Here is a 26374-nt window from a genome sequence, read left to right on the forward strand (position 1 = left end):
GTCTGTAGTGTCTCTCCTCTCCCTCCCCCCCCTCATGTGTGTGTGTGTGTGTGTGTGTCTATACTGTCTCTCCTCTCCCTCTCCCTCCCCCCCTCTCATGTGTGTGTGTGTGTGTGTGTGTGTGTGTGTGTGTGTGTGTGTGTGTTCAGAGGATAACAACATCTGGTGTTGTCTCTAGGATAGGACTGGTCAATAAGGCTGGGCTGGTTAACAAGCCCAGGTATCTTCCTACCTCCACCTTTTAGCCCTAGGATAACAAGCACATGTATGTGGAGTGTGGCTCTGTATGGGCACTATGGAGGCCAGAGAGTGACAGCAAGGTGTATTTCTTAAGAGACAGGACCTCTCACTGAACCTGAAGGTTACCTTTTTGACTAGATTGGCTGGCCACTGAGCCCTGGGATACACCCGTGTCCCACCACACGCAGCTTTTTATGTGATGCCTGAGATCTGAACTCAAATCCTTATGCTTGTACAACAAACACGTCGCCCCTCGCACATCTCTCCAGCCTACCTCTTCATTCTTTTCTCCTGCTGGCCTTCAGCTCTGTTCTCCATTGTACTCACCTTAGTGGAGGATGGAAGGACTGGGTGTGGCTTGGGATTCTGCATCTGGAAGCTCATGGGTTTCTCTTCCCTTGTCTGTGAGTCACACCCACTCCATATGGTTCAACTAAAGTCAACGGCACCCTTTCCATACTCCCTGCTTTAGTAGTCTCCTGACTACATGGGGAAAAGCCTCTAACTGAAGGTTCTCCATGAGGGTTCCACAGCACCTACATTTTTCATTGTTGTTGTTTTTCCAGCTACTTTGGTAACTTGGATGGCAGCGGTTCACACCTGTGGGTCCTGACCTGCAAAGGGGTTCCCATATCAGGTCTTCACGTTGCAACTTATAACAATAGCAAAATTACAGCTTTGAAGTAGCAACAAAATAATTTTATGGTGGGGGATGGGGTCGCCAGTACATGAGAAACTAGAATTAGGAAGGTTGAGCAGCACTGTTGGGTGGGAATGAGAAATAGATTTATGTATTTATTTTTCGTTTTTTGAGACAGTGTTTCTCATGTAGTCCTGGCTGCCCTAGACTTGCTTTGTAGACCAGACTGGCCTCAAACTCACAATGATCCACCTGCCTCTGCCTCCCTGAGTGCTGGGGTCAGGAGTACCTCACTACACCTGGCTGGAAATTTTTTTTTAATTAAAAAAATGTATGTTAGCATATAAAACATTGGGTTTTATTGAGGTATTTTAAAACATGTGCCATTTGTCCCCCTGCCTCAGTTCTCTCTCCTTCCTCTCTAGCCTCTTTTGCTGCTGTGCTTCCTCCTCCATGCCGTCTTCCTTTTTGGCTCATGTCTTTTCTCTTTTTTAAATGTTCTCCTCCCCCATCTTGCCTCTCTATCTGCTGGTTCCTGTGCCTTGGTCCTCCCAGTCAGTCGGCTCCTGCACCCAATACTTCACCTTCCTGCTTAGAGCCAAGGCTTGGCCAGTCTCCCCGGCTCCTGGGAAAGCTGGCTCTAGTAAGTTCCGGGGTTCTCTTGAGTTTTCTCAGAGTCACCTAAATTCCAACTTGGCAATATGCCTGAACTCTGGCCACAGGCATTTCCAAAGCAGACCTTTACATAAGCAGTTCCTTGACTGGTTTGATATAATAACTGCAACAGGCTTGAACCAATTTATACCCCTTATTCCTCTTACTCCGGCCCCCAGAAGGCCTCAGAGGCTTCATCTCAGCTTAGGTGAGCTCAGCTTCTGGAACCCTTTATTTACAAGTACCCTATGTCTCCAATTTTATCACAAGTGGGGCTTGGTGGCATTTAATGATAGAAATGGGTTCCTGACTAAGGAACACAGGCTAATCCTAATTAGACAAGAGTAGGGATGAGACAGGGTTGCCCTATGTAGAACAAGCTGGCCTTGAACTCACAGACTTCTACTTACCTCTGCCCCCTGAGTGCTAGGGTTGCAGGTGTGCACCATTGTGCCCAGCTGGTCTGGAGCTGTTCATCCTCACACCTCAGCTGTTCCACTAGGATGACAGCCTCTGCCACCATGCTTGCCTTATATAGTAGTGCCATTTATGCATGGGGAACTCAGGTGTGCAGACCTTAGGGACGAAATCATCACAGAATGTATTGAAATTGGACCATATGGTGACCAAGACATCCTACTTTACTCCAGTGTTTTACAGTTTTTGCATTGAAAGTCTCAAGCACAGAAAATGTCTCAGTCCTGGCCAATGGTTGGTGACGGCATATAACTTGTCTAAACCTAAGGTTCTATCGCGGCAATGAAACGCCAGGATGAAAAGCAACGTGGGAAGGAAAGAGTTTATTTTACTCACAGTTCCATATAATATAGTTCATCACCAAAAAGCAGGTGAGGGTAGGAACTCATGCAGGGCAGGAACCTGGAGGCAGAAGCTGATACAGAGGCCATGAGGGTGCTGCGTACTGTCTTGTTCCCCATGGCCTGCTCAGCCTGGCTTCGTCTTGGAATGTCTTCTAGATGTAGCTTATGAAACATGCTTTCATATTCCTTGTTTCTCTTAAACTTTCTCTTCAGCCAGGCGTGGTGGTACACACCTTTAAACTCAGCACTTGGGAGGCAGAGGCAGGCAAATCTCTGAGAGCTCAAGGCCAGCCTGGTCTACAGAGTGAGTTCCAGGACAGCCAGGGCTACACAAAGAGAAACCTGTTGAAGGATATTTGATCCCATTGTGAACCCTGAGGTTGTGAACTGTAAAAACCTATTTCTTGTTTGGTGGGGTTCAGCCCCAATGCACACCTTTAATCCAAGAGCTTTCTGAACACAGGATTTAATAAAGTTAACACTAGGTCAAGAGGTAGAGCAATAAAACAGCTGACAGGGATTAAACAGAAAGAAGGGACATTGAGAGAAGGGTATTTAAGACATGTGGAGAAGAAGAGAGCTTTTTGGCCTTGTGGCTTTTGGCTTTTTCCTCCTGAGGAGTTGAGCTGGCGGGCCTTTTTCCTCCTGGACTGTCAGCTGAGCAAGCAAGCTTTTGGCTTTTGGCTTTGGCTTTTTCTATGTGGGAAATGAGCTGAGTAGGAAGGCCTTTTCTCTGCCTCTCTGAGCTAGCCGGTTTTTCACTCCCATATCTGGCTCCTGAATCTTTATTGGTAAAATTGAACAATTGGGATTTCCTTTTTCCTTCCTTCCTTCCTTCCTTCCTTTCTTCCTTCCTTCATTATGAGTATGGATTTAGTGTGGGAGCAAGGAAGTGGGGAAGGGAGGAGGGCTCCAGAAGGGCAGAGAAAGTGCATGAGAGAAAGAGAGAATAAGAGAGACAAAAGTAAGGGTGGAATTTTCTTTCTTTTATAACTGTTGAGGCCTGCCCTATTTGGGTAGTACAGCTATAGCCATTTTCATTTCAGGCCACATCATCTCATCTTGCTGCTGATACAGAAAAAAAAAATCTCTCTATGGGCCGGGTGTGGTGGCGCACACCTTTAATACCAGCACTCGGGAGGGAGAGGCAGGGAGATTGCTATGACCTTGAGGCCAGCCTGGTCTACAGAGAGAGTCCAGGACAGCCAAGACTACACAGAGAGATCCTGTCTCAAAAAACAAAACAAAACAAAAAAGAAAAAGAAAAAAATCTGTCTGTGCAAGGTCAGGTTGACCAAAATCTATATGTATGTTCAGTATACGCTGTGGCCTTGCTACTCCTGGAAGTTCCCCAACCATAAGCACAGCTGGCCCTGACTGTAAACTCCACTTGGGACCAGTTGAATTAAAGGTCAGCTGGAACTGCTTTGTCTATTTAACAAAAATAACTTAAGTCAGAGGGGACTACCCCGTTCTACTGTCCCCCTCGCCCCCCATATGAGCTAATTATGATTTTTGCTTTTACAGACTAACTCTTAGAAACAGTGTCACAGTTTGGATCCCAAATCCACTCTGTCATTGGCCATGGTCAGTCTTGGGTTGTTGCATTCAATAAATCATCCATATCTAACTGAGATCAGTGTCTGAGTCATTTGTGAGGCTTCCTCTGGACCCTAACAACAGCATTTTGGCACTCCAGCGACTGACAAGACCCCACAGGCAGATCACTCCAGCTACAGACAAACTGAGAAGCCATTAGATTTGGTAAGTCACCTGAGAAGTCCTCAAAGATGGAGGTAAGGACAGGAGGTACCGTGGTAGGAGGCTTTAGAACCCTGTATAGTACTCCTCCAGATGGCTCAAAAAAAAAAAAAAGCAGAAAATGAAAAGCTTAGCTGAAATTGTTCCAATACCAATTATGATTATTATCATTTTGGTATTTTATACTTCATTCTTAATATCCATAATGGCTCTCTGTACTCACTCAAAGAAATTGTATCATTGCTAAGATACAAGCCTTAAAAGTAAATTAGAGAGACTGAGACGCGAGAATAAGAAAAATACTCAGACACAGAGGCGTTTAGACAAGAGCCTTCCACTCCACTGCATAATGAAACTAAAACGGAGTGGCCTAAGATTGTTAGAAAAGGAGCCATAGTTTATCCTGTTACTATACAAGACATAGAGGAGATGATAGACACACCCAAGGTTACAGTGAAATGTAATGGAGTCCTGTAGACACATTAGATTTGAGGAGACTGAAGGAAGCAGTCATCTCCTATGATGTGCGTCCGTCCTCTGCAAAGCAGAGTCTAAGTTGATGGGCAGCTCAGAACAGGATTGTTCCTCAAGACTAGAAAAATTTAGCAACAGCAATATTGGAATTTTGTCCTCAATTTCAATGGCAATCATGGTGGAAAAAGGAAATGAAGGCCATAGAACAATGGAATCAGGCCAAGGTATTGATCTTTCCTGGGATCAGTTGCTAGGTGAAGGTCCTTATGCTGATTTTACAAAGGTAGCCTGAATTTGATGAGCACACCTTGGCACTGTGTCATCTAGCAGCTTTAAATGCTTGGAATAAGGTTTGAAGAATCAGGAGAGAGGTCTGAGTCATTTACTAAAATTATATAAGGCCCCAAAGAAGGCTTTACTGATTTTTTGCAAAGATTGACTTCAGCTGTAAATAGAACAGTATCAAATTCAGAAGTTAAAACAACCTAATTGAATCTTTGCTTTTTGGAAATGCTAATTCAGAATGCAAAAGAGTGATTAGAACTTTAAAGGCAAAATCAGCACCAGTAGAGAAATATGAATTAGAGATACAGCTGATATTTGGAACTCATGTTTATAATGCTAATCTGATAGAAATAATTTCTGAAAGCCTTAGGAAAAATAAAAATGGCAGGTGTTTTAATTGTGGTAAACAAGGCCATTTGAAAAGGCAAGGCGTTCTTAGAAACAGTGGCTTTTCTAGAGATGAGCCAAAAAGAAGGCCAAGCCTTCTGGAGTACTCAGGAGGTGTGACAAAGACCGGCATTGGACTAATGAATGCAGATCAACAAGGGACAGGCAAGGTAACCCTTGGCCATCAGGAGACACCTGAGGTGCCCCCCCCCAAAGACCCCAACATGAAATTTGATTCAACAGTTCCCTGTCATCGTAGGAGAAACTCAACCACAGAGCAATTGAAGGAGTTAATGCCTGGATGTAATCAAGGATGGAACAGCATTAATAGATTTTAAAAGTTCAAGAAAGACTGCAAAATAAAGATTTTGGCCAGATATAACAATAATTTCACCAAAATCTTGGCACCCAGATTAGCCTCTTCAGGAAGTAAATATCTAGTTTCTAGAGATTAGAACCTTATTTTGGGTAAAACAAAGCATAAGATGGGTCAAGTGTATAGGATCAGAAGGACAAATAGAAAAATTAAAGCCATATGTGGCTAATATAGCCATGAATTTATGGGAACATGATTTGTGATGGCACAGATTAACATTCCTCCAATTTCAGAAACAAACCATAAAATCAAGAATGCTTCTGAGGGGAAAAAAAGTATCAAAAACAGTCGCAGACTGTTCAGGTTACCCTTAAACAGGATGCAACAGCTGTTGGTCTTTCAAAGGTACCAACTGCCCTACCTCTAAGATGGTTAATCAAGCATGAAAAAATTTTTTTAAAAATTTAATGATAATTTACTGAAGGCACACTTGCTCACTAGCACTTAATGAACAATGGGTTTTCTTAAACCACATGTTTGAATTCCATGTTAGAATGTTAGACTGTAGATTGCCACATGGCCTACACCATGTTGAACATCAGCTTTTGAGTTTTCTCTTAAAGGAATATTTTTGTTGTTTAGTATTAAAAAGTTATGATATTTAAAATGTTTTAAGTAAATTCAAAGGGTAAATAAATTTCAAACTTGTTTTCTGAATCTGTAAGAGTTGGAATAATTTGGAGCTAAGTATTTGAGCAGGGCCGTGGTAGCCCGTGCCTTTAATCCCAGCAGAGACAGGTGATCTCTATAAGTTAGTTGTTTCTAAGTTCTAGGGTTACAGTGAACAGGGTGGTGATAGTTCACACCTTTAATCCCAGCACTTAGGAGGCAGAGGCAGGCAAGTCTCTGTGAGTTTGAGGCCAGCCTGGTCTACAAGAGTACAGGACAGCCAAGTCTGTTACACAGAGAAACCCTGTCTTGAAAAAAACAAACAAAAAAAACCCCTACAATGATTAAACTTAAAAGCCAGGTGTGGTGGCACATGCCTTTAATCCAGCACTCTTGTCTACGGAACAGTCCAGGACAGCCAGGGCTACACAGATCAACCCTGGCTTGAAAAACCTAAATAAATAATCAAACAAATAAATAAATGCCACTTGCAAAAAGCCAGGTTGAAATTCAAAGTGGATTTCTGTGAGTTGGAGGCCAGCCTGGTCTATGGAGTGATTCCAGGACAGCCAAGGCTACATAGAGAAACCCTGCCTTGAAAAAACAAACAAATGCCCGGTGTGGTGGCGCATGCCTTTAATCCCAGCACTCAGGAGGCAGAGGCAGGCAGATCTTTGTGAGTTCGAGGCCAGCCTGGTCTACAAAGCGAGTCCAGGACAACCAAGGCTACCCTGTCTTGAAAAACCAAAAAGGAAAAAAAAAGAAAAGAAAAGAAAAAAAGAAAAAAAGAAAAATTCAAAATAATTTTTCTCTTTTTTTTTATGTTGTAGAGGAGTTTATTAAATGAGCATGGGGGGTGGAGAGGGAAATGGGGGAGGGGTACCCCAGAGAGATAAAAGAGAGACAGGGACAGTAAAAGGAAGAGAGAGAATAGAGAGGGGTAAGAGAAAGGGAAAGCAAGAGCCAAAATAGATTTTTTTTTAAATTTCAATTGAAAGATAATACTTTTTCTATTACAAAAATAAAATAAATAAATTTGCCCTAGGAAAGATATAATCCACCAAAAAAGGAAGCCCCCAGAATTGGAGGTGGAGCAGGGTTTTGTTTTTATCTTTTCAGGAGAATAAAAACAAGCCCAGGGCATGGTGGCACACACCTTTAATCCTAGCAGAGGCAGGTAGATCACTGTGAGTTCGAAGCCAGCCTGGTCTACAAAGTCCAGAACAGCCTGTCTCAAGAAACTCTGTCTTGAAAAACCCAAACCCAAACCAAACCAAAACATCTAACAAAGGAATCCCCTCCTTTAGGGTTGGAGGGAGGCTCTCTCCTTATTTAAACCCATGCATGCTTGTTAAAGGAAAATCCAAAATCTGTCTCATATCATAAGAGCCACCTGGTATGGAACAGGGAAAAACAAAACATAAGGGACTATTCTACTGCCACTGATCTCATAATCTTTTGGTTTTCATTTGACTCTCTAATTTCTTTTAAGGTATAAATATTATCTCAAAATATATAAGATTATTATGTATATATAAACTTTTTGTCATGCTACTAGTAGTCTTACAGAGTATCAACCAACTCTAGAAATAAGCTTCACCTAGCTTTCTGTACATGTTTCCAGGTTTAAGTTTGAAGCAAGTAACAAGGAGCAAAGTTTGTGTGCCTAGAATGTTCTTAATAGATTATTAAGACTTTTCTGAGATCTGCTGAACATGGCATTTAAATTTTTTTTACTACTCCTAATAGTAACTTTTTAGGTTTCCAAGATGACAGGGCCCCTAACAATGACTCTACCTGGATTGTATAACACCAACCACTGGGGAAAACTACTCCATGTTTCTTATGCCTGGTTCTGCACAAACAGTGGACACCTTTGAGTTGATTGCTATGTTCTGCCTCTAAGCTGATAAGCACCATTACAGACTGCTTAGGACATTCAAACTGCTGAGTTCATATGAGAATAACATGAAAATTTTACAGAACTTTGGGACTCAGAAAATACTTAATCCTAAAACTGCCAAATACAACCAAGCTGGGCATTGTGGAAAGCTTAGCAAAAATTGCTTCATTTTTGTATGTAGTTTTATAGTATTAGAGTTAAAATATTTCCTTTTTGTTTAGGCAAAAAGAGAGATACAGAAATAGTATAGGAACAATAAGAAAAAAGGGTGTATTATTGAATCTACTCTTATAGACTTTTGTATATTGATACAAAATTAAGGTTATGTTTTGGTTACAGCATACTGTGATCAACTCTTTTTCAGGTATTGTACCTATGTAATTCTTTAAAATGCAGTATGAAGTTCTAGACCTTTTGAAAGCTACTATTACAAGCTGTTTAGGATAATTAAGAAATGCAAACTAATAGTCAATCAAACTTGTGGTTTTGTTAGTTACTAGTCTAGTTAATCACAGGTGTTTTCTAAGTTAATCAGTATATAGCTAGAAATAAGCAATTCAAATATACAAGAGATGGGTAGATGGTCTTTAAAAACCTCAGACATCTACAGAATATGACATTTAAAGATATTTTATGAATTTAAGAATTTTTTGATAATGAGACATGTCAGCTCCTGGCAACACCTCTTTTTGACTTCGAAGAAGATGATGAGCATCAAGCTTTCTCTTTTAGGAAATGGCCTCACTGTGGTAAGCAAGCCACTGGGCAAGAATTGCCCTTGCTTCTGCTGCAGACAGAATACTGGATTAAACTGGATGCAGGAAAGTTGACTGCCGAGATTTGCAAGGACAAGGTAGGGAAGTCCTTCATATTACCTGCATCATAGAAAAGTCTGTCAGATTATTCTTAGTCAGAAGGCTGGAAAAGATAAGCCAACATTATAGAGAAATCCTGGGTGACTGTCCAGGCAGCTTGCAGTCTCTGTTGTTTCTATAGTTTTGGAAGTTGCTTGTTCTCTACTTCCTGTTTATTCAGATAACATTTATATTTCTTAATTCTCTGATGGGGTTGAAGACTAAATAGTTACAATTAAGCTTAAGTTGTTTAGGATTTAAGATGATGGAAATTGAGTTAGGTATGGAACTTTGAACACACCAACATAGGGTAGACAGAAGAGTACTCCCTTCAAAGTTGCTAAACACATATGGGCTGGACATTGTGAATGTATATTTTACCAGTTAGTACATAGTTTATTGATGTTAGAGAAAAAGTCTTTTACTTAGACAAAAAGGGGGAAATGTTGCAGGATATTTGATCCCATTGTGAACTGTAAAAACCTGTTTCTTGTTTGGTGTGACTCAGCCTTAGCACACTCCTTTAATCTGAGAGTTTCCTGTACACAGGATTTAATAAAGTTAACCCTAGGTCAAGAGGCAGGGCAAGAATCTAGATGACAGGGATTAAACAGAAAGGAGGGAAATAGAGAAAAGCATATTTAAGACTGTGTGGAGAAAAAGAAAGAACTTTCTGGCATTTTGGCTTTTGGAGTTTTTAGCTTTACGCTTTTGGCTTTTTCCTTCTGGGATGTCAGTAGAGTAGGAAGGTCAACTGGGTGCTTTCTCTGTCTCTCTGAGCTAGTATGTTTCTACCCCCATATCTTCCTTGTGAGTCTTTATTGGTAAAATTAAATGATTGGACTTTTCTTTATAACAACAGAAACCCTGTCTAAAAACAAAACAAAAACCCAAACTTTCTCTTTAAAGTATCAACTAAAGTAGAGATCTAACTTATTTAATCAGCCACTGGTAGCCCAACGACGTTGAGAAGCTACCAACTGGACTGGGCCAGGAGGTGGATTTGGGAGGGTTGGGAAGCTGGGTCAGCTCCTATTTTAAATGCTAAGACTTAAAGCTCTGGGTAAAGAGAGGTATGGGGTTCAAGTGTGGAGGTTTTAAAGATGTATTTATTTATTCACTGAGAAAAATATCTCACTATGTAGACGAGGCTGGCCTGAAACTTACAGAGATTCACTTGCTTCTGTTTCCTGGGTGCTTGAGTACACCACCACACCAGGCTTTGTGTGTGCATGTACCCTTAGAGACCAGAGGATTCAGGGGCTGGAATTACATGTACTAGTCAGTCGCCCAGTGTGGGTGCCCAGCACCAAATGATCAGTGGGCACTCTCAACCACTGAGGCTTTATGCAGCCCCAACTAACAGATTTTTAAAGCTTATTACAATTCTAATTGACTCATTATAAGTGTAGGTTCCTGCATCAAGTGTTGATCGCTTCAGCTTCTCTATCTTAGAAGGTTCTTCCAGAACTCGCCATGCCATGTCATAGGCATCACATGCAGTTCTTTCCGAACTCAGTCTTTGTGTTTATGTGGCTATCTGGGAACACTTTTTAAGTCCTGATTCTGGGACCCTACTCCAAAGGTCCTGATTCTGAGGGCCTAGGACAAGCTATGGATCTTTGGTTTTTAGGCGTATCTTCCTGAGGTGCTGGTGTAGCATCTCCAAAAAATTGCTATTTTTTTTTTCTTCTATCATGGAGTCACCAGGGGAGTTTGTTTAGAAATACAGAACTTCAGGCTGTACTGCAGATCTCCTGGGCCAGGACCTTCCATTTAATAAGATTCCCATGTGGTCCCAGGATGTCTAAGGTCATCAGTTCACAAACTGGAACCAAGTGACAGCTGTGTATAGCTAACGTAGGGGGAGTCTTTTTGATGGAGCTTGTCACAAGCATTCAGTAAGTATCTGTCAGGGGGGTCTATTTTCATAGCAGAAGGAGTGCACAAGTCCCATTGCATATGCTAATGTGTATTGACAGAATCTCCTGGGCCAACCAGAGGTCTAGACAAGTGGTATAGTAGGTAGGTGTGCTCCACATAGTAGCCAATACATACTTAGGAGGTGTTGGCTATGGATCTGGACTTTGCTTCCCCCATTCTGGTTGGGGGGAAGAAAGCTAGCAGAGGGCTGGTGAAACCCCCCTAGCTCTGGGGCATCTGGCATCTGCAGCTGGATTAAAGGTGTGTTCCACCACATCCAGCCTACAGCTGGATTTCACAGAAGGGGAAGAAGCAAACTGGAACAGAGGAGCCTCTGTGGAAGAAAAGCGGAGATCTAGTCAGGAACAAGAAGAAAGGGAAAGTGGGGCTTGATTTCTCCAAGTGACAGGGTGGTAAAAGGCCCCATTGTGGTGAAGATTTAACCAGGGGTGGGTGGAGCTGAAATGTAGATAGCTTTGAAAAGTTTCTACACAAGGCAGAAAAGTCCAATAACAGTAAGAGAGCCTTGATGTAGGCTTAGCAAATGCTGATTGTTTTCAACAACAGCTGTTCTTCCCTTCTCGTCATAAAAGGGGGACAGGAGGCCATGAATCCTTGTCTCATCATCGTCGTCATCATCATCATCATCATCATCATTGAATAACTACGAAATAAATACAAAATATAAATAATCCTTCACGTCATAGCTGAGAAAAACAGACTGCATTTCTTTGGCAGTGACAGCATGTGACAGTGTCCCTGCCCGTGAGCCATAAGCAGAAGGTTGGCCGTGACTTCTCTGACATAGCTTTAAAGGATGGAGACATGCCTTTGCTTACACCTTCTCTTCCTGTTAATGAAGCAGGGACTTGTAAGGTCAGTGAGCAGGCAGGACGGAGGGAAAAGGCTTGACCTCACAGGCTTACATCAGGAGAAGACCTGCAAAGGGCTCTGCAGTCCAGGAACCACATCCAGGTTGGGACAGAAACAGGGAAGAAAGGGTGATGTGAGAAAGCAGCTAAAACTTTCTCTTTTGGCCTGTGGCTGGCCACTGTAAGACTCTAAATGTAGTTAGGGAAGGAAATCAGGTGGTAGGTGAGTGTCAAGCAACTGATAAACATCTCTCCTGGGAAGCCATTATGGGGGCAGATGGAGCAGCAATAGGACAGGGAGGGTGGAAATCGAGAAAAACAAGTTGCTTTAGTTATGGAAACCAAATTATTTTAGTTGAGAACCACTGCCCAAAGCTCCATGAGATAAAAGCAAGGGTCCTAGTCTGTAGCATTATGGGGAAGTGATGCAGCCTAGTAGGAGGCTGTTGAGTCACAGGGGTATGCCCTTCTGTCATGATTTCACCACAGTAACAAGACCATGGACTGAAATTCTCAGAAATGCAAAGCAAAACAACCCTTTTCTCATTATAAGCTGATTTATCTGGGCTCAGTGTCAAAAGCTAACAAGAACCCTGGGTCTGTCTCCTATGAGCCTTTGACCCCAATGGATTATTAATCTCGCTAACCTTTGTCTCCTCTCAGGTAAAACAGTGTCCGTCTTGATTATGCAGAGGGACAGATCAGCAGGCTAGAAGATGCCAGCTGTGTTCAATGAAGGCATTCACATCTGAAAGACTGGCATGGGAGCAGTGACTGTTAGGGTTTGGAAGGTGAATAGACTAGAAGCAAAAAAGGCTTTAAAACTCTGCTCTGGGGCTAGAGAGATGGCTCAGGGGTTAAGAACACTGACTGCTCATCCAGAGTTCCTGAGTTCAATCCACAGCAACTACATGGTGGTTCACAACCATATATAATGAGATCTGGTGCCTCTTCTGGTATGCAGGTGTACATGCAGGCAGAACATTGTATACATAATAAATAAATCTTTAAAAAAAAACAAAACAAAACCTAGAACCAGCATAGATGTTTATTTAGCCCCTTGAATGCCAGGCACATTCTCGCACTTAAATCCACAATGATAAACAAAAGCATACATGGTTCTTACAGAGTTTACAGGAGGTGGAGGGGTTGGTAGGTCACACACAAAAAAGTCATGTAGAGTTCATGGCCTGGTGTGTTGCCCAGTTTCTTGTCACTTTGAACCAAGTTAGAGTCATTTGGGAAGAGGAGTCTTCATTGAGAAAATGCCCCACCACATTGACCTGTGGTGTATTTTCTTGATTGATGAATGTTGTGGGAGGGCCCAGCTTACTGTGGGTAGTGTCACCTCTGGACTGGTAGTCCTGGATGCTCTGTGAAAGCAGGCTGAGCAGACTGTGAGCAGCACTCCTCACTCCACACTCCTGCCTTTAATTTCTACCCTGACTTCCCTGGATGATGAAATAAACCCTTTCCTCCCCGAGTTGCTTTTGGCTATGGTGTCGTGTCACGGCAATAGAAATTCTAACCAAGATACCTGGTTTAGCTATTAGACTAATGATGAACAGTTATGTAATGACAGAGAGGAGATAGCAGGGTCTAGCGAGTGGGGTAGGACTAACCCAGATGGCAGAGGAGGACCTGGCTTAGGTAAGCAAAGGGAGGCAAACACACATTTCTTCAACAAGAGGAGAGCAGAATTATGGGAACAAGAGCAGCCTGAAGGGGTAGGCAAGAGGCACGCTCTGGGGTCTGAGGGGCCGGTAGGGCGGCTGTACTGCAAGCATGACAGGGAACTTTGGGTAGACTGTCAGCATCTTGCGGTGGAACCAGTGCTAGCCTCAAGCAAATGATCCTGCAGGCTCGCGTTTCAGAGCGCTAAGAGTTAACCATGCAGTCGCTGCCCCATCTGCAGGTCTGTCCCACCGCCCTGATGTCCTCTCCTGTTCCTGTCATCCCCTCCCCCTCAACTGTGTAGAAAAGTAATAGCGTGCAGGCTGTGGTGGAGTTTGTAAGACATGAGACTGGTTAGGTTTCTTAGGAGCTTCTAGCCACGAGAGAGAACACTAGCGCATGCTGGAGTGGGGCAGTGGAGTTCAAAGAAGATGGCTTGATAGAAATGGAGGGGGTAAAATCGAGCAGGACATGATGAAAGTGGGAGAAACCACTTCCCAGACCTGGGCAGGAGAGCGAAGCCTGCGTCCGCCACACAGAGCTGCTCTAGATTGTTGTGATAATCAAAACACAACAGTAGATCCTAGGCAAATCTCAAACTGTGCCCAGGCTTAAGAGTCAAAGGTTATAAAGGAAATAATTGTGGCTGTCTAACTGCTACCTTGGGCAAGGGCCATTAAACCACCTCAGATCGGTGTGTGCCAGAAGGAAACAGTCTTGATAGCTTGACCGTACACCTAACCCGAGCAGATTCACTGGAAACGAGGCCAAGAAACTCTTTGACCTGGATCACTCTAAGTGCCGTTCCTCCCACTGGAGAGTGCTTCAGTGGCTTCTGTGAGCGACTTGACTACATTGTGTTGGTGTGAGAAGTAGGCTTCAAACCAACTGCTTCTGTCATCCTTCAAAACTCATGGCCTGAGGAAGTTAAGGAAATTATTGCTTACTTAGGCTTATCAGTGTTTGTGATCATTTTAACACCCTTTTAAGACAGCCCGCTTTCTTAGTAAGCCTAACAACAACTCACCTAACTCTTCAGTTGCTATGGATTCTTTTACATGCCATAGACCTAATGTGTGGCTTAAGAGGTAGCAGGCTAGAGTTATGAGCAAAGCAAACAAGGCTAAATAATGCTATTATAAACTCAAAAGATGGGCAGGCATGGTGGCTCACACCTTCACATGCAGCACTTGGGAGGCAGAGGAGGCAGATCACTGAGGATGAGGCTACCCTGGTCTACTGAGTGAGTACCAGGACAGCCAGGGCTACACAGAGAAGCCCTGTCTTTTTTTTTTAATTTTACTATTATTATTATTATTATTATTAGTAGTAGTAGTAGTAGTAGTAGTATTTTGGTTTTTTGAGATAAGGTTTCACTGTAGCCTTGGCTGTCTTGGACTTGCTTTGTAGACCAGGCTGGCCTTGAACTCACAGCAATCCTCCTGCCTCTGCCTCTCAAGTTCTGGGATTAAAGGTGTGTGCCACCACACCAAGAGAAGCCCTGTCTTGAGGAAAAAAAATCAAAGGGCACATGTAATCCCCTTGTAGTTTGTTTTTATCTGATTATATTTAATTTAAAGTTCCTAATAAGCCTTCAAGAACTTTCAGTGTTTTTTGTTTTGTTTTATTTTTGACCAATAAATTACAAGCAGACGAGCAATAAGTACAAAGACGGAGGGGAGAGGAGGCAGGAGAAAGGTCAGGCTAAGAGGTATAAAGGGAATATATAACATACTTAAAAGATGTTGTCTTTATGAAACCCAACACAGCACAGTGAACATATACTGACAAAAAAAATTTGTTGTTTATGCTGTTCAAGACAGGGTTTCTCTGTGTAGCCCTGGCTGTCCTGGACTCACTTAGTAGACCAGTCTGGCCTCTGCCTCCCAAGTGCTGGGATTGAAGGCATGCATCACCACGCCCGGCATACTGACAAATTTTTAAAGTGTATATGCTTTCTTTGTGAAAATAATACTTAGTATAAAGCTGGGTGGTGGTGCACACCTTCAGTGCCAGCACCCGGGAGGCAGAGACAGGTGGATCTCTAAAAGGCTCTCACTATGCAGATCAAGCTCCCCATACACAGTCCTCCTGCCTCTGCCTCCCTAGTTGTGGAATTACAGGTGGGTGTCACTGTGCCCAGCTGCTCCACTGTTTATTTATTTATTTATTTAGCACTTCTCCAATTTTTTTTTTAATTTTTTGCTTTTTCTTTCCTTCTTCTTCTTCTTCTTCTTCTTCTTCTTCTTCTTCTTTTCTTTTTTTTTTCTGTGTACCCTTGGCTGTCATGGACTTGCTTTGTAGACCAGGCTCACCTAGAACCCACATTGGTCCACCTGCCTCTGCCTCCCAAGTGCTGGGATTAAAGGTATGTACCATCATGCCCAGCCAGCTTCTCCACTCTTTAAAGGTAGATTAAATCCTGCTTTCCTTCCTGGGAATCTGATGTAGTAAAAATGAGCAAACAAACCAATAACAACAACAACAACAAAAAAAACCCTAAATACTGCCTCAATGTCTAGAAGCCAAGGAAGCAGATTTAGGGGTGTGTCGCACTCACACTAGCACCCCATTCTCAAATTCATCTGGGAGGTGGTTGCCCCATACCTGCACTGATGCTGAGACCCGGCTCTATCACTAGCCTCTGAGCACAGCTTCCTTCTCTTCCCGCCCTCACTCCCTGATGTCTGCTGCTTTGAGCCCTGCTTTCTTTTCTTCTACCTTCCATTTCCTCTGCCTCTCTTGCCACTTTAATCACTCTCCTTGCCCCCCTCAGAGTGGCACCCTCTCTTTGCTCCTTACGTTGTACCTTGCCAACAGAGCTGTTATGCCACCATGAAGCTCTTGGGCCAAACTGAGAACGTCTCACAGTGTGACACAGGTGCCTTACACATTATAACATGGCCTCCAGGCTCAGTCTTTCTCTTGGGTTTTCGTTTATAGCTCTCTGACCAACTTTTCACTCCATAGGTCTCAAGTCAAATTTAATGTCTTTTTGACACCCCCAAATTATGATGATTTGGATTAGAAATTTTAGTGTTGCAGCAGTTGCTGTGGTTAAAAAACACATTAGGATTAAAATGGCAGGAATACTGATGAAGATAAATAGAAAGGTATCTGCCTGGGTATGAAGGCAGCCATAGGACAGGGCTCAGATTGGTTAGCTCTGGCCAGCTCCTATGAAGCCCCAACCTGAGGAACAGCAGCATGACATGGCCGCCCTTTCCCTTAGCAAGCTCAGCTTTACGGGAAACTGCACATTTACACATGTTCTTGCATCTAATGCAATAGTTGTCACCTACTGGATTGTGTGTAAGGACATTTTCTTTTCTTTCTTTCTTTTTTTTTTTTTCTTCTGAGTTTTCGAGACAGAGTTTCTCTATATAACTATGGCATCCTGGTCCTCACTCTGTAGACCAGGCTGGCCTCAAATTCATGGATCCACCTGCCTCTGCCTCTTAAGTGCTGGAATTAAAGGTGTGCGCCCCCTCTGCCTGGCTAATAAGGACATTTTCTAACAGAGCTTGTGCCAACTCCAGGAGACAACTCTAGATTGTCCAAAACTACACAACAGGAAGAGAAATGGTAGTGCAAGACATAACAGGCAGATGTCAGCTGAAGACCACGCCCTTGCCACTTGACTTGCCCTGCCCTGTACACTGGATGGTTTGTTTTGCTTCTGCTTACGTGATGCTCAGAGTGAACCTTCACTATGGTCTCACGCTGCTTATGTCCAGGTGTGAATTCTGTGCTTGGAGCACAAGAAACTTGAGGCTCCACTGGAATGCTGGAGGAAGCCCTTTATATCCACAACAGAGGAATGTGCCGTAGGCGGGGACGGCTTCCAGTTCTGAGTCTTTTTCCTAGACAAGTGGCATGCAGCACGATGCTCTTGATGCTGGGTAGTCAGTGCACCCCTAGTCACCCATAGATTGTGTTGCTAAAGCTATGATATTCTATAGGTTACTGTAGTATGTGTGTTTTTTATTCAAATGATAGTTTTAATGTATGGATTGATCAGCATCTGTTCTTTAAAACCCAGTCTTCCTGTCTCCAAATAGAATCTCTCTGTATCCATCTTTTTTGTTTGTTTGTTTGTTTAGTTGTTTGGTTTTTCAAGACAAGGTTTCTCTGTGTAGCCTTGGCTCTCCTGGTCTCTCTTTGTAGACCAGGCTGGCCTTGAACTCACTGCGATCCACCTGCCTCTGCCTCCCGAGTGCTGGGATTAGAGGCTGTGCCACTACGCCTGGCATCTCTGTATATCCATCTTTATATGCTTCTCATCAACTAGACAAGTTGTAACACATGTTTCTCTAGATGCATTAAACACTTTGTGTTGCTACAGAAATCCCATCAGATATCTGGGTATCATAGCACATGAATCTACTTCTAGCACAGTGGGGGTGGAGTGAAGCAGGAGGCATACTGAGAGTTCAAGGCTAGCCTGGGCTACACAGGGAGTTCCAGGCTAAGGAAGACCCTGTCTCAATGAAAAAGGAGGAAAAGAGGAGAGAAAAAATAGATAGACTATCATCTTTCTTTCTTTCTTTCTTTCTTTTTTTTTTTTTTGTTTGTTTGTTTGGTTGGTTGGTTTGGCTTGTTTTGACACAGAGTTTCTCTGAGTAGTAGCCCTGTATGTCCTGGACTCTAGCTGGCCTTGAACCCATAAAGTGCTGAGATTAAAGGCATATGCCACCATGCCTGGCACCATCAGATTTCTAAATAGTAAAGAACAGTGAGTGATCAGCTGATGAAAAAGGAGAAAAGACCCAGTCCTGAAAGATATATATGTGTGTATGGTATGTATGTATGTATGTATGTATGTATGTATGTATATATGTATGTATGTATGTGTACGTACATACATACACATATGCATGTGTATATATACACACACACATATATATATTATCATGCAGCTATACCAATAAATATTTATCATGACATAATTAAGTATATTGTAATACATAAAGAACTATATATCCATAGATGTATATACAGTGTGTATTTCAGTCACTTTGGGGTGTGAGTCACATAGCACATGATTCCCTCATTTAAAGTATATAAAACATGCTTTTTAGTACATTTGTAGACTTATAAAACTATCACCACAATCACTTTTAAAGTATTTTTACCAACCCAACAAAAACATTAGTCATCATTCACTGTCTTTCCTTGAATTCCCTAACGCTAGAGAAGTTCCTGTCTCTAAAGACTTACCTATTCTAGACATGTCAAGAAATTGAATCATAGAATTTACAGTCTTTTATATTTGGAATATTATCATTTGTATTGCTAAATACTCTGTTGTCTGGAGATACCACATTGTGTTAATCAGTTCATTACTGGTAGATGTTTGGCTTGTTTTTACCTTGTAGCTGTTATGAAAACATTGCTGTGGACATGAGTGAACTAGCTTTTTGAGGGCTTATGTCTTCAATACTTTTAAATGTTTACCTAGGACTGAAATTGTGGGACACGTGGTAACTCTGTGTTGAACAGTTGAGAGTATTTTCCAAGACAGTGCGCTACACTCTTTAACATTCCACCCTCATCCCCACCCCAGCAAAGTATAGCATAGTGGCTTAGGTTCTCCACACTCTTATGTCCTTTCTCTTTGAAGGATGCTTAGTAGGATGATTACTTTGATTTGTCAGCTTGATTGGATTAAGACAAGCCGAAGGAGCCTGGTATGGTGGTGCACGCCTTTAATCCCAACTCTCTGGGAGGCAGAGACAGGCGGATCACTGTGAGTTCGGGGCCAGCCTGGTCTACAAAGTGAGTCCAGGACAGCCAAGACTACACAGAGAGACCCTGTCTCAAAAAACCAAAAAGACAAGCCTAAGGCATCAGTGCAGCCCACCTCATTAGATTGCCATTTCCAGAGACAAAAGCTAAATTACAAGGGTGCTAAACTAATCAATGACTTAACCCCTTGGTGGTTCAGAATATGGTGGGGAGGTGGCCAAAGTAGGAGGTAAGCTTAGCTGCAACTGTTACGCCAACTGTGCTTCTTTTACATCAAGAATTACATTTTGCCCAAATATTTTAAACTATACAGACACAAAGGATCTTCAGTTTTTCAGAGTTGACTAATATTTGGTTTTATGCCTTCAATGCAGAGAATACTTTTTTTTACATAAATTCATAATACAAGATGGCAGAAATGTGTTTAAGGCCATTTCAGAAATTGTTAGAAATTCTGTTCTAATCCAGAGCCAAAATTCAAATTGAATTCATTCAAATTGAATTCAAAATGAAATTCAAGTCAGCAACTCCAGATATTTTTTTCTTTATAAATCAAGCATTCTAATGCAATACAAGAATAAACTAATTTGATACATTCTAACAAATAAAAGTAGAAAATACTAACAGTGCTTGTTTTCTATAATTAAACCATTATTTCTATAAGAGCAGACACTTTGTATTTGGAATAAAAACACATACAGTTAGTGTCAGATCTGAGCCAGGTGTTTCAGGTGGCAGTCATAGGGGTTACACAGGTGCTGCATGCACCCTGCGGGGTGTACACACTGTGGGTTCGGAACACAGGATGCAGTGGAGACCCATGAGGCCACAGAAGCAAGTGCTTTAAGAACGCCTCAGCTCATTGTGGTTTGGGTTTTCAATTAATTTTGGGGTACTGTGGTCAGGAACCTCTTACTGTTGACAGTTTATTTTTTTGTGGTCCTCATATCAAGTTACGTCTGGTCTAATGTGGAATCCCAAACATGTCTCTAAATACATCTGTTTTTGTGACTATTTGTTATGACAAGTAGTATATGACACTCATATACTAGTTCATATATGGTAGCAGTGTGTCAGGTGGTATACATTTCTACAATGCATTTTCTAAATGAAAACCATCTGGGTCTATGGTGTGTTCGTAGGAAAAGTAGGATTTACTGGAAAACACCTTCAACTTTTGTTTGTTTTTTCGAGACAGGGTCTCTCTGTGTAGCCTTGGCTGCCCTGGATTCGCTTTGTAGACCAGGCTCGCCTCGAACTCACAGACATCTGCCTGCCTCTGCCTCCCGAGTGCTGGGATTAAAGGTGTGCCCCACCACGCCCACCTTCAACTTTTGAGAAAGCATTACTAAATAAAAACTCTCAAACCAAACAGGTCAAGGGCCTGGAATTTGCGTTAAAAAGACCCTTAGACGTGAACATCAGGATCTCAGAGTCTGAAGTTACACTACTGATTTTTTTCTCTGTCTTTATAGTTTTATCTTTTCTAAAATGTTGTAAAGTTAGAATCTACAGTGTTCAGATTTTCTTTACAAAACGTACTAATATGGCTTTAAATCCCACTCCCACCATATTTCTTTATGGCCTAATAACTCATTCCTTTTTAGTGCTGTATAAAAGTCTATTGTCTAAATATATCACAGTTTATTTATTTACATATTGAAGGAGATCTTGGTTGATTCCAAGCTCTAGCAATGATGAATGAGGCTGCTGTTAATATGCATGTGTGGTGTTGTAAAGGTATAAGCCTTGGATTACTTTAGCTAATGCCAAGAAGTTTATTTACTGAATTTATGGTAAAGTTGTGTTTTGTTTCACAAGAAATGGACAAACTGTCTTCGAAGTCCTTCCAGCCAGGAGTGCCTTTCACTACACACACTCGTGTGGTGGTGGCGTCAGTGGGTGGGATAATGGCCACTCTGAAACTGGAGCGACAGTGAGTGGTCTTCCAGCTGCCTGATAATTACAGTGCTGAGCGTGGCTTTGTGTGCACGCTCTGTGTGTGGACCTCCTCTTACATAAGGTTGGCACTGGGTCTTCTCTTTTTTCTCCTTATCACTTACTTATCATTTACTTGATCATTATTATTTAATAGCATTATTTTTTACAAGATGATACTGTGTATAAATAACCAAATTAATGTGTAATCTTTTATACTTACTATCAATAGCTTCACAGAAAAACTGGGGGCGGGGGTGGATATTAACTAAAGCCTACTAAAGGTAAATGTCATTTCCATTGTAATAGCTAGTGAAACTGGAACTCATGTATTTGGGGTATGGTGTTTCCCATGGTAGCCACAATATTTGCCATAGTTGCACAAGCCATGGTGGCTGCAACAGTGGTGGTTAACACTGCTAGTGCTCGCTTTGAGTATGGCCCATGTCCTTTACATCCGAAGACCTCATCTACTCTTTTGTTAATCAGTCTGGTGCATTCTTATTGGAAGATTCTTTTTATGCTTTGAATGCATTTGTCACAATGTCTTCTACAGATATTTCCTGCAAGTGTCTTCTTACTTTATAATATCTAGATGAAAACAGACATTTTTAACTTTAATACACCTTATCTTGTCAAATACTTTTTCATGAATTATGGCTTTGATGTTGTGCCTAAAAATTCTTTTTTAAAAAATGTATAGCCCAGGCTGGCCTCAAACCCATAATCCTCCTGCCTCTGCCTCCTTCAGCAAATCCTACCAGCGTGCACCACCAAAACCAGGGTGCCTAGAAATTCTTTCCCAAACCCAAGGTCACCTGTATTTCCCTGTATGTTTCACCTATGCATTTACAGTGTTTGGTGTGGCGTGTGGTGCTGGGGATCAAACCTAGAACGTCACGCGTGCCAGGCAAGCGCTCTGCTCCTTACGCACGGCCCATAGCCCCTGCACTGCCACATAAAACCCATGAGCATGGGACCAGGAAGCTGCAAGTTCTTTCATTTCTTTTTACTTTTGAGTGTGTAGTTCTGATCATCATAAGCCCACATGGTTTATAAATCAGATGCATCAACACCTTTATGTTTTTGTGCATCGGCATAAGCTAGTGAGCAAGTATCTCCTGCCATGTCTGAAGTAAATATAACATCTGAAAACTCAACTAAACTGAACATAGTGGTGTATAGTGGTAATCCCAGTAGCCAGAAGGCTGAGGCAGAGAGATCACAAGTTCAAAGTCAAGATACAAATTGAGTTCCTGTTTCTAAGCAACAATAAAACCAAGGCAAATGAGAGGGGGGCGCCAAAGGCATCAAATTATAAGCTATAAAAACATGATCATTGAGCCGGGCATGATGGGGCACTCCTGTAATCCCAGCACTCAGGGAGGCAGAGGCAGGTGGATCTCTGTGAGTTCGAGGCCAGCCTTGTCTACAAAGTGAGTCCAGGACAGCCAAAGCTACACAGATAAACCCTGTTTTGAAAAAACAAAAACAAAGACTCCCAAACCATAATCATTGTATATTTGTATATAAATAATATACTTAGATATTTCTACTGGCCAAGATATTTAGTATATTTTAGAAACTAGATTGTGAGAAATAGCACAAAATTAAGAACCTGTTATTACAGCTTTAAAGAGAGAGGCGGGGGAGGGAGAGAGACTACAGAGAAAAGAAGGCACACAAGCAGAAGAAAGGACCCTTAGGCAGCAGACAGGGACAAGACAGGTTACAAGTGAGCGGATGCCAAGTACTCTGGAAGGATGCTGTTGAGAAAACGTGAAGGAGGGTGGTGGCCACTAACACTAAATGCTGGCTCCAGAGCAGGCAAGTGGACTGGAGAAAACAGCTGCAGACGTGACTCAGCAGTGTGGCCGTCATCAGGGGCATGGCTGCTACTGAAAAGAGCTTCCACGGCACTGACCGTGCTGCATCTGAGACACGGGTTTGCAGCAAAAAAGGCCTGAACGAGAACAAAAGCAAAGACCATGACTGAGAGAACTCAGCAACCAAATCAGTGTGCCAAGGACCAGAGGGAAGGACTCCAAGGGGTTCTTCCAAATAGACTTTGTAATTTAAAAATGTACATATCTCAAAAGGGAGGAGAGGATGTGTAGAACCTTAGCAAGGAGACAGTGTGTGACATCCAGAACCAGCACGACGATAAAGACATCTAGATATCAATAGCACAACACTGCAGCCTAGTCATTACATGTTACGATGAGCACAGTGCTAAGTGATAGTTCTCAGCATTATCACAGCAGATCGTCACAGCAACGTGAGGTTGGAGCTGCCTCCTGCCATTTGGAGATGAGGAGACGGAAGGGTTATATTTTACCTGACTTACTCAGTCTTGCACACTCAGGGCTACAGCTTCAACTCCGAGCTGTCTGACCCAAGTTGGAGCAAATTCATAACATCAATAATAATTACTCTTTCATAAATATCACTGATGTGTCAGGGACTTGATACATATTATCTTTAGACATCTCTGCAATCTTGTAAGGTAGCAATTATAGATATTTATGGGTTATTGCTGTTTTAATTATTAATAGCATATTGATGGAGAGACACATTAAAAAAATATGAAAAGCCGATATGAATTTCCTCAAAAGCAACCATCATCGGCATCTCACTTTTGCCTTCCACAAGAGTGAGCAGTGGAGAGTACACAAGTGAGGACGAGAAAGCCAGACAAGTCTGGCTCTGGCCAATTTGGGCTCTACTTCCAACATCAACTAGAGAGATCTAAGGCGAGACACAGCTATCCAAAGAGGCCCGGACTCTGAGAAACCGGTGGAGCCTGCTGTGCGCTCAGGGGTGGGAGGTGGCTCAGTGGAGTAGATGAGTAGCTGTCCCCTCCTCTGAGGGAGCAGTGCTCACTTAGTAAGGGAGGGAAGTGTCTGACCTGGATGCGGGGTGGGAGCAGGAGCTGAAGGAATGGGCTTCCTGGAGTCGCTGCTGCTACCAGAACAAGGAAACAGGGCCAGGACTCCCCTGGGAAAGCACGTCACGTTGGACTAGTCATCGTGTGTGGCTGGTGACTAAGGACTGAACCTAGGGCCTTGTGCGTGCTGGGCAAGCACCGTAACACCAAGCTTGATCTCCACCTCTTGGGTGGCCTTGAACGCACAGCGATCCACCTGCCTCTGCCTCCCAAGTGCTGGGATTAAAGGCGTGTGCCACCACCGCCCAGCTCTGGTAGACTCCATTTTGTGAATAGCATTTGATTCCATTTTGAGTGCAGATGTGGAGGCAGGGGGATTTTACATCTTACTGTACATAGAGACACCACCACCTGTTCCATGCTACTCATGAGCACAGACAAATAAATAACTGATACATAAAAGTAAAGACCAATTATAAATGTATTAAAGTAGACTTGGAACACTTGAAGAGATGGGTAAATTAAAACCAAATCAGAATATAGGTTAAAGACCCTATCAAGCAGCAGATCACTGAGGGGTTCCGTATGCTCTGGGGTTGCCCCATGAGAAGGAAGACACCTCATACCATGAGAGTGGTGGTTCTGCAGACTGTCACTGACCACCTGGTGTGGGGCAGGACAGGGGCGGGGGTGCGTGGGTCTCTGTGCGTGTGTGTCTGTGTGTCTGTGTGCATATGTAGGGATGAGCAGAAGGCTCCTGTTCGTTCCCGAGGCTTCAGCTCAGCTTAGCCCCCATTGTTTGATGCAGCCCACTCAAATTACTATCTGGTCCTCTACTTTGCCTCTGTAGGTCCAGAGCCTCTGCAGCTCAGCCTCTGTGCCACCACACCTGGCTGATTCAGCATCTGCATCAGTCCTCTGCTCTGCCAGGAAGTCCTCCTTGAACTTGAACTCTACTGTAGCTTTTTCAACCCTTTTGTAGCCACTCTAAAGCCTGCATATAAACACACAAAGAGATAGAATTATGGTATATGTGTAACGCGTTATGGTGTATGTGTAACGCATCCTCTGAGAGCTAGTAGTTAAGACTGAGATAAATGAAGCAGCATTTGCCAGTGGCCAGCCTATCACTTGGCATATTGAAGCCAAGGAGATCAATGGAGGTGAGGTTTTTGTTATTCGGAGAATAAACAAAAAGATACAAATGTGTCACAACTGTCTCTTTTTCTCAAAGATGTGCTTTCTTTACATCCAAAATAAACACGAGCATCTTCTCATCTTTGTCATGCCAAATGCCTACCAGATAGACAAAGAACACATCCTAGGGAATTTCCTTGTACAGGGCTTCCTGGAGTGATACGTGGTATTTTTAAAGCTAGGTGTTGTGGCGCAGCCTGGGCTCAACTTTCTGCTTCTGGAGGGCAGTGATCCACAGTCAGGGGAGAAGTGGTATAGGCAGCCAGGGAACAATTTCTCGTGCCTCTGCAGGCCTCTCAGAAGGTCTGTCTAATGAAGTCTTCTTCCTCGTTTAGCTCAATGACAACTTCAGCTAAGTGACTATTATGTGCCTGTAGCCTAATTGGAGCTGTATTTCTGCTCTAATTTCCTGTCAACATCCCCAGAAAGAACCTGTGTTACTGTAGTTCCTGACTGCACCAGTGGACTAGAACTTGGTCAGCCTTGCGGAGGGAGAGATGCTCCTGTTGGGGATGGTCGGCCATATGGCCAATGTTCAGCCATCTTGTCAGAGCCTACACCTTTAGGCTCGTATTTCTCTAGCAGTCTGTCATTTACCAGAAACCAGCTGACCCTGTCGTGGTTTGGCAGTTAGACTAAAGATAAGATTTGGATGGAGCCACCTTGTTGTAGTTTAGCAGTTAGATTAGATAAAGATAGCAAAATATTCGGTGTGGCAGGATGTTGTGACCTGTTTGGAATTCCTCGAATCTTGAGATAGCCTGCAGCCTGGTTGCCATAGCAATATGCTTCCTTGCCCCTGCCTTATAAAACCTTCCACCTGAAAAATAAAAATTGAGAGCTTGATCAAAGACTTGCTCTCCTTCTTTGTGTCTTGTGTTCTGTCCCTATACAGGAGAATTCTCCTCCCGAGCGTTAGTCGAACCCTGGCAGGCCGGGTCATGCTCCCTAACCACTTCCTGCCAGAGAACCGTGTGCTCCAGCTGACAGCACTGCGGTGACACAGAACAGGTGATTGGCTGTGCACAGTTTGTTTTGTATCCTCAGGATTTAGTGTTTGCTCAGAAACGTTTCAGTGAATGACTGAATGAATGAACAGGCAGGATGGAGTCTCTTGCCCTCCCCCTCCCC

The 26374-nt window shown here is 42.9% G+C and overlaps 1 long non-coding RNA gene across 1 annotated transcript; it reads left to right on the forward strand.

The window, feature by feature from the left end:
- Positions 1-25012, forward strand: LOC311601359. The gene is made up of 3 exons (XR_014780547.1): positions 1-4119; positions 8883-9003; positions 24897-25012. It is a non-coding gene; the product is annotated as an uncharacterized lncRNA (long non-coding RNA).
- The last annotated feature ends 1362 nt before the right edge of the window (positions 25013-26374 follow it).

This window comes from Acomys minous (genome assembly GCF_964271855.1).
Source record: "Acomys minous genome assembly, chromosome: 1".
Taxonomy (NCBI): domain Eukaryota; kingdom Metazoa; phylum Chordata; class Mammalia; order Rodentia; family Muridae; genus Acomys; species Acomys minous.